Below are 10,359 nucleotides of genomic sequence, written 5' to 3' on the forward strand. Positions count from 1 at the left end.
AACCAATATCACCTGGACAGTCCCTCAAAATATGTTTATTCAAAGGTGAACAAGGCAATACGTTATCTGGGGTTTTAGAAAACGACCGTACACTGAAAAGAATGAATGAAAACACTTAAAACAGCATTAAGACAGTGTAGGGATTCCAACTTCATGAATAGCTAAACAGAATGTTGGATCAAAGTCCGAGGACATCACCTGGAAAGGTCATTTACAGTCTTCAGCAGTAAGTGTCATCAGTTACAGACATTTCTGATCTTGAAGCTGCTGATGATCATGGTACCGACAACATTGCTGATGATGTCGATCCTGCTGACCCAGGAGATGATGAATATGTTGAAAATATGTTAAAATAACCGATAAAATGACCATATGAAAACAGACAGGACAGAAGATGAAAGTCATATTTGGTAACACTGCCGTGTTTACGAAAAGGTAGCATTACACAATTAATTTTGATTTTTGTGGATTAGTTTTCATGAAGATAAGACGGTGCAAAGAAGTATTGTGTGCACACTAAAGAGTAAAGAGAAAGGTAAAAACACCAAAAAGGATGACCCCCACCCCCTCCCCCCCCCAAAAAATATAAAGAAATAAAAATAAATAAACTAAAAACAACAACAAAAGAACAAAGCAAAAACAAAAACCCCAAACAAACAAATAAATGTAAAACGCAAACTAGAAGGCAGAAAAATAACACACATCCCCTAAAAAAAAACCCCCAAAAAAACCCCAAAACACAGGGGTCTGTCCACCTTTCCTCCAAACCTCCAAACCCAGCCAGTATTCTCTTCTCAATTAAAGACATTAGAATGCACATACATTTCCTCTAATTCAGTAAGGAGTAGAAGCTAACAAAATAAATTATACCGGTTGAGATCAGTTCATACGCTATTTACAGGAATTACTGAAAAGGTTGTGAAACCTTGTGACACCTTTCAGTGTAACAGCATAGCAAATGGAGCGTGCTGTATACGAACATGGTATCTAACATGCAAAATATGTCTCTAACAGGCTAGAGATAATGACAATCTTTCCCCTGAATTCGTAAGGCCTTTTCGTGAACACCTACTGTTATGACTGACTGACTGATTTGAAGTTGTCCTTTGGCGCAATGTTCATCTAGCCCTTTGTACCAACCTGCTCCTGAGGATGGTCAAGATTATATATTCCTTTGCGCTAATTGCATTTTATAGACGAGTACGCAATTTCTGCTGGATAGTTTATACGGCTGGATCCGTTCATAACGGTAATAACGTCCGGTGTTCTACACTATAGCATAAATGAATCGTATAGACCAGTGACGACAGCAGGCGGTGGCGAAAGGCTTAAACATGTCCTGCCCTACCGATAGCACCCACTTTCCAGAGTGTACATGGAAACGTAAGACCCTTTACAAGCATAGACCGGTTTGTTCTTCAGTCTTGACCAGGCTTTCTAGTGATGGGCAGGGACATTCCTTAACTTTGTTCAAACTGAAGTTAATGTCATTTTCAATAATTATTATATTCCGAGCATTAATTTAAGGCCGTAGGCGTTTTGATTAGTGGAGATTGTATATAGTGATTGTTTGGAGACAGAACCTGTTAGTTAATATTTCTTTATGCCCTTACACACCATTATAAATGTTACAGACAATACTTGACCCTTGTCAGAACACTCAATGTGGAATTACGGAGAGATGCAGAATGAGGAGAAATGGCACCGTGCAATGTGGTATGTTTTATATATTAACGATAAATATTGCTTTCAGCCGCTAATAACATTACTGTGAGGAAATGTTTTCTGAGAAGACAAAAACTCATACTTTGGGCTACTTGAGATAATCTGATGACCACGTTATCTTTTAATAGCTTACTTCAGAACTGTTGTGGTTTGGATTATCTGCGTGATGTTTTAGCCTTTCTTTTCTCAAGGTTCATGACATACATATTCAACTTCATAATTCTCACCAAATCATGTTTGCCATAAAAGGCGACTCAGCTTGTCGTAGGAGGCGACTAACGGGATCGGGTGGTCAGGCTCGCTGGCTTGGTTGACACATGTCATCGGTTCCCAATTGCGCAGATCGATGCTCATGTTGTTGATCACTGGATTGTCTGGTCCAGACTCGATTATTTACAGACCGCCGCCATATAGCTGGAATATTGCTGAGTGCGGCGTAAAACTAAACTCACTCACTCACTCACTCACTCACCAAATATTCGTTTCTGTAACAAACGAATGAAACCACTGACTGTAAACAAATAAGCAATAAGCACCTGTAGTATTATAGAAAAGTATAATACTTAATAGATGACAACTTTTATGATGCGACGTTTTGATATGGTTTCTTATACCGTTTTCAAGCAAGAGTAAAGATTACCTATAGTATTACATATCCCAGTGTTACCTGCTTTCGGCGACGTAACAGGGAATCGTTGTACAGATGTAGCCATGCAATCGTAATAAAATATTTTACATTCACGACAAGGTACGTCAGTCAAGGTGTTTTCTCTTACTCTGTCAACCTCGTTGGTTGAGCAAGGTCATCATGACCATAATAGTCCATATTATGCAACTTGCGCATTTAGGCAATAACGTTATACACAATCTATGCTTTTCCAGTGTCCATATAATTCCCCAAGGCAAATTTGTGTCATCCGATCACTTGTCATGCTTTACGAGTTGAATTAAAATGTTAGTTCAGCAATTTCAATCACAGAAAACGATGCAATCCAAACTTGTTATGTACCCTCTTGATGATAGTTCATGAATCGGAATATTCACTCTTTCATGGAGCGTTAATCACAGAGGACAGATGAATTGCCCATGCGCACGTACAACAGTACTGACAGAAAAGACAAGGTGAACCCAGTGACCGCATGTGTCGCACTGGAACCATTTCACATAGGTGATTGAGTCACTACAATGCAATGCATCGTGTGTTGCATTACTTTTGACACGCTGATGTTGGTATATTTTGTTTTACTTTCTGTCGATATTCAAAACATGATGTTCTTTGTTAACAAGTATTCAGTATTCAGCAGCTTATTCCAACACCTACGAGAGTCATATATTGCCGGTGTGATGTCAAATTCCACTCACTCACTCACTCCTTCACTCACCCAATAACCCACTCAGAAGATGACACGATGTCCCATTCAATTCCTTTTTCAGATTTTGTACCATACGTAACAAAGAGTTTATAAGATGAAACGGGATAATTGTTCATTATAAAATTGCCCATAATCTGAAATAGAAATAATGAGTAGTTTTTAAAAGTGAACAATTTTACTGTACTAGTAAGGTGGAACAACGCCCTTGCCACGTGCACGCGATCAATAAAGCTATAAGTCTGAAATGCCTGTATTCATCTCCACTAGAAATGTGGTCTTGCTTTATTACAATGTCGTCCTGAGAAAAGTTCACCTGATGTTTTGAAACAGGGGTCCCGTCTGTCTTTTGGGGAAAGTTTCTACTTTCAATATTTGTATAAACCCCAAGATGCAACAGAACGTAACCAGGCAAACATAATCCACTCCATTAACCAAGACAACAACAAGTAACATAACAGGTCATGCATTAACAGCAACATGGATGATAGATTGTAATGTGAAAGTAGATGTAGCCATAATTTGTAATCAATAGTGAGTGACTGAGTTTCGTTTTACGCCGCACTCAGCAATATTCCAGCTGTATGGTGGCGGTCTGTAAATAATTGAGTCTGGACCAGACAATCCAGTGATCAGCAACGTGAGCTTCGATCTGCACAACTGGGAACCGATGACATGTGTCAACCAAGCCAGCGAGTCTGACCACCCGATTCCGTTAGTCGCCTCTTACGACAAGCATAGTCGTCTTTCACGGTAAGCAGGGTAAGCCCCATGTCATTTTCAATTTGTCGTGACACTGAGAAATGCGAGCAGATTCTCCTACATTTGCCGTTAATGTGTAAACAATGATTTGTGTGAGAATGATTCGAGGCTGGGAGCCACAATAAAAGACATGTTTTCTACGAACCTTTTCACAGCACAAGCAAGGCTTGCAAAACAAAAACTACGGGCAGGGCCCTTTTTCATTATGGATTAGCTTACTAAATAAATGTTATAAATATGCTTGATATTTAACAGGTGACAAAGTACTAATGTCTGGGGTATTGTAATCGCAAGGGAAAGAATGGATGAGGTTTCAGATTATCTCAGATTGAAAGTTTTAACATCGTGATGTTTCAGCTGAACGACTTCACGACTTTAGTATCGACGTGTACCAAGGTGATGCTCTTTTGAATCCCAGTGTCAGCCCACAACAGTGTTATATGTACAATGGAGCTGTGACAGAGCCTGGCGAGACAGTTGCGTTACAGTGTACTTCAAGCGTTACTGGCCGATACATGAGACTCAGTGGAAAGAAAACCATTGACGGAGATGATGTTCTGCAGTTTTGTGAATTCCGGGTCTTTGGCTTCAAGCCTTTGCAATGATATGTGTGCATTGATGAAGGATAGGAACACGACTTAATTTGTTAGCGATGTGATTTAGCATGCACTTGTGCCTGGGGTTATAATTTCCGAAAGGAAATACTAACATGAGACAATAAAATGCCGCAGTTTAGTTGATCGACAAACCATACATTACTGAACTACTAAAGTAATTTGAAGTCTTACTTTACACTATAAATTGTCTATGGACCCACGAAAAGTAATATTTACTTTACCGAGATTAATATTGACCATAAAACTGGCCATAAAAACTGACATACTGACAGAATTTACTCATCAATAATAGTAATTACTGAAAAGAAAACTTTAGTAAAAAATATTTTATTTTCATTTTCACACCAAACCAATAACATTATGACAACAGTAAGGTGACAATCGAATGACGTCATAACTTGTCGTCGTAGTGCTTTCAGGTCTATATGACTTTTGGGGGGACCTTGGTTGGAGTCAATATGCTTCTATGTATTTACTTGTGTGTTCTGAAAGTGAAAAAATCACTGTCGGTTGTTCGATGAGAACAGTTCAGTTGCAGTCAGAGACGTACTGCCATCGATAAGTATAATATGGTAATCTGTGTTGTGAACCTGCAGTATTTCAATTGGATCTACAGCAACTACTGTTGTCTGAACACCCTCAGACTGCTTGTTCAACCTGTAGTGTTCAACAGACTGCATGTGAAACAAATATTATTTCCCTTTTAGCCTAACAGCTAAGATACTGTGTGTTGTAGACCATGACAATGATGTGTTTTGGTGAATCACATATCCATACTATGGACCAACGTTATTACTACGGTCTAAGATATCGTTTGTTGTAGATCATGAAAATCATGCTTTTGTTGAAGCACAAATCCATGCTATACAAAAATGTTATAACGGCAGTCGGTTGAGATGGAATACCTATTAAAGGCACACATCACAATGTAATATCGCAGGTGGGAGCTTCGACATTCCAAAATTTACTGAACTGACCACATTTAGACGAAGAAACATGAGGCGCTGGCAGCGTCGCAATTGTGTACAGTGTCTGTGGTTGTTCGACAGCATGTGCTGCAAGTGAGTAGCAGTCACGATGAAAAACACATTTCGACGGCGATTTGGGAACATATTCTCACTTTCTTTTGAACGTCATTTTAGCTTTGAACCACGTGATACGTTGTAGCAAAGACAATCAGTTCTTGTGTTGGTACCATGTCAGATACATGCTTGATAACGGTGTTAGCACCTACGCCGAAATGCACTCACTGCAATAAGAAGATGACTATCCACAGAACATGGTTTTCCTTCATCTTTACAACTTATAAATTGCTTCTGAAGGAGCATAATGCATAAATTATGCTGTTATTAACTGACCATAAAGCACGACAAACAGCAAAGGCTGAATGAAATCAATATTACCCATTGTAAAAACTTTCTCTCCGTTTCGAATACGCTGTCCCAGTTTTAGATGTCTTGTATGTGAAACGTTTACACGCATATACATATTGTACATATCTCTACCTATCTATATCTATATGTATCTGACCAGATACATACATATGATCACGCTGATAGATAATTTGTTTGATCAGTCCTCCCTACAATTTGACTGTATTGGAGGAAGCACCCGATAGTTCTGACGGACACTGTGCAAACCGCTGCACAGTATGCGTGAGTATCAGTATTTTTAGACGTGCCACGAGAGTTGTATTCTGCCTTCACAGAACATCCATACCACTTTCAAATTTTTATCGCGAAACACACACATACATGATATGTTTTCGTGGTATGAATATGTAACGGGGATGGCTCGACAACAGAAAACCAAGGTCAATTGAGGCTGTAGGATTTATTGCTGTAGTTTACTAATAACACAAGTCTGAAACAATGTACATGGATATATAAATCTCCGTCAAAATAACCCTTTTTATCACACTCAAGTTATAGTTCATTGTTCAGATAACGATGGTTCCACTACCACTGAACATATAAAAAGAACTCAAATAATGGACATCACAAAATTAAAGGTTCAGTTACACATGATTCTTAGTGCAATCATGGAACACTTTTGGCATCTTCCAAACACAACATCAACTTGCCTTACCATCAATGGGACAACTTGCATCAAATGACCACATGTCGTAAGGCACCAACATTATACACCATCCAAGGACCTATAATATATATGTTATGCCTTAATTAGCATGAAAATGCTAATTCTCACCAGAAAAGTAACCGTACACTCTGTTTGGACTCAAACATTAATCTGAATTGATTGTAAGTGAAACTGACAACTTTAACCCTGAGTCCAAATATACCTCCACCAAATACATAAATTCAGCTACAATAAATACTGAATGAACCTTTCAACAATTGAACATGTTTTTGTAGTTTGTTCGTTTTCTGTAAAATCAAATATAACTAACCTGACTTCCACCAAAGTCAATATCTTCTTCCCATGACTTTCAAACCACCTTGCCCACTTGAGACAAAGACAGGAAGTGCACAAACTTCACACTTTCCAAATGCAGCTAAATTTAACATCCAATCAAGAATGGACAATGAAAAGCGAGGCCTGACCTCATTAAAACGTGGCTAATTAGCATAGGAACTACTTTCAACCCATGACCCAGTGACTTTGAATACATCATGAACTTGTGAAAATGTAAACCTTTCCATTGACAATTGTATTATTGTTTAAGGGTTCTAAATTGATCCCAAACAGATAAACAAGACAAGACATGTTAAAATAGTTTATTTTTCCAGAACACTTTTACAATTTGTGTATGTTGTACTTGTTACCCTTGTTATATATTTTGTACTTGTATATTTTGTACTTGTTACAAATACACAAAAATGTGTCAAATGGGTGCAGCGTACATAGACGTCCTTTTAACAAAGTTAATTTGTCATATGTATGTATCTACAAAGAAGGGGATATTCAATAAAGTTGTGCTTCAAGTAGTGTTTTACAGGTGAATTCTTACATAGTTTGTCACGGCAAATTCTTAACCGTAACAGACACAAAACCTCAAATTATGGTTGGTTGCATAAGGCTTAATTATGCTGTACCCTTGATAATGGTATGTGCCCAGATTAAAATGACAACACTGGGTTTAGAAAGGGTTATAGGACCTCTGATAATATTTTTGTTCTTTTTAAGCATTATTCTCCTTTAAAAAATGAGAAGAAACCGCCATTTCGTGCGGTCATAGATTTCGAAAAAGGTTTCGATAATGTAAGGAGAAAGGAGTACAGTCATACATTTGTAATCTCTTATACTTACCTAGAGAATATTGATGAATACAGATACCTGGGCATCATGCTTAGTAAGACATATACCTTCACCAAGAAGATCATTATATGATAAGGCTTTTAAAGCTAGGAACTACATATTGTGAAAAAACTAGATGTTTTACTATATCGCCTGTCGACTTAAAATATTTAATGCTAATGTAATTCAATTACTACCAAATGGACCTGAAATACAGGGCTTGAAAAACTTTAAGTTTTATTGAAAATATTCATTTAATGCTTCTAAGTTTATTTCCACATTGATATATATTATTGTGGCTGAAATAAGCTTGGAAGAAAGTCAGTTCGTATTGATATTCATACCAAAATTTTATTCTTCAGTGAAATCCTCAATGTTATACGGTATAATTTCTTTAATGCCCCTTATTGATCACCAGAAAGTAATAACTGGATCTCATGCATAGATGATATTTTCGTTCAAATGTGATAATGTAGAATGGACAGAGCATAAGGTGAAGAATACTCTCATTTATTTGTCTATACAGAAGTTGCATTCTGATTTAGAAGAATCATCTTAGCGTAGATTCTACTAATCTATTATACATAACACTGAGCGTGTTGTTACTATGCACAGAAGTGACCCTGAGTCAGCTTATTTATTAAACAGGGGCGGACAGCACGACTCTGTCTTGTGGAAGATCTGTGTTTGGGAGTGAACCATAATGACAGACTCTGAACGGGGAAAGTAAAAAAATTTCATTTACGGCGGTAGCATCACAACAGGGGAACGGGGAAGGAAAATACCGTTCCAGGAATGTGATACAGACTAGGGAAACATATGGAAAACCTAAACTTGGGACAATGGACAATTTTAGCCTCTCTTTATTGTAAACAAAATTCAAATAGTTGAAACTAGATTTCGATACCATTCGAAATCAAATTTGGTTAGTTGGGCAATATACATTTGTTCCGAGACAAGGGTGAACAGTATCCGTTTTCTCTTTTGTCTTCTACCCATTCCACTGAAACAGCATTTACAGAAAATGGTTTTGATAAACAAAACACATTGTCCCTGCAAGATGTGTCAAAATTGCTGACAACTGAAGGAAGCCAGCTAGGGTCCATGCAGGAAGCAAATGTACTGTAAGTCCCCTTGGTACCACGTATGGTGATCTACCTCAGTTGTTGGCGACGTATAGCCCATTTTTATACTGTCTTTTCCGAAATTGGAATTCCAGTTTTAGAGATAGATGCTAGTTTTACATCGAAAATACTGTGATATTCTAGCTGATTTTACTGTCTTTCTTTGGCAGGTTTTTATACTTTACATGCATTTATGGTGAATTTACAACTTGCTTTTGTCAGGACATGACTGAAATACTACCTATGTGACTTTTAGTCTAAACTCGCTCACTCTCATTGTCAGTAAGTCATTACCACTATCCATTGTTGTTAATCCCTTGATTAGTCTACATGCCGTTATTACTCTATCCCTGTTCACGTAGATAAGTCCGTGCTGTGCTGTACTTCTTCAATCTTGCCTGACAACGGTATAAGAATCCATACCGAAACAATGCATCACATACAGTTGTTGCCTATAAAGAATCTTACTTTCTTAATACTTCGTATAGATATAAACCCACTTGTTTCTCGATGCATAACACGACCGCCCAATATCAGTGCTATGTATAACAAAATAATAATGCTATTGATGATTTTCTAATGTCATTGGAAATCTGGATTCAAATAAATGAAACGTGACGACTGGTTTGTGATATAAAAATGCAGCAGAAATTCTTCGGTATTCTTCCAAATTAATGTAACAAAACGATGTAATATTTTGTAACATCCTTTTAATGGCTTTCAAGCAATGTCCATCATATATCATATATCTCATTTTGATTTCTATGTACCAGTACCAATGTAACAGGCACATGAGATTTGCATGACTTGTTGAACGTCATATGACCAGAGAGGTTGTGGGATGAGTGACGTGGTACGTATTCACCCTAAATTCTCAAGACAATCCCGGTACATGGTAGACAGAACATGGGTCAAAATTGGAGTAAATTCTAAATTTGCACCCATGATTAGGGGATACTGCAAGCAACAATTACACATAACCTACTTCACATGTTCCTTTGGCAACAATTACATATAACCTACTTCACATGTTCTTTTGGCAACAATTACATCTATCCTACTTCACATGTTCTTTTGGCAACAATTACATCTATCCTACTTCACATGTTCTTTTGGCAACAATTACATCTATCCTACTTCACATGTTCTTTTGGCAACAATTACATCTATCCTACTTCACATGTTCTTTTGGCAACAATTACATCTATCCTACTTCACATGTTCCTTTGGCAACAATTACATCTATCCTACTTCACATGTTCTTTTGGCAACAATTACATCTATCCTACTTCACATGTTCCTTTGGCAACAACTACGTATCTGATATCTAGTCGCTTCTGCCTTCCACAAGCCTAAGATACACTCAGCAACGCCTGTAAGCACTCTGATTGTCATGTTGAAAGTTTATGTAATATTTGATGAGTCCCGAATGCTGGTGAAAGACACTGAAACAGCATAGTATAGCAGCATAGTATGTATGACACTATCCTGTGTATTCCTTCA

The sequence above is a fragment of the Haliotis asinina genome, chromosome 7, assembly GCF_037392515.1.
Source record: "Haliotis asinina isolate JCU_RB_2024 chromosome 7, JCU_Hal_asi_v2, whole genome shotgun sequence".
In the NCBI taxonomy this organism is placed as follows: Eukaryota; Metazoa; Mollusca; class Gastropoda; order Lepetellida; family Haliotidae; genus Haliotis; species Haliotis asinina.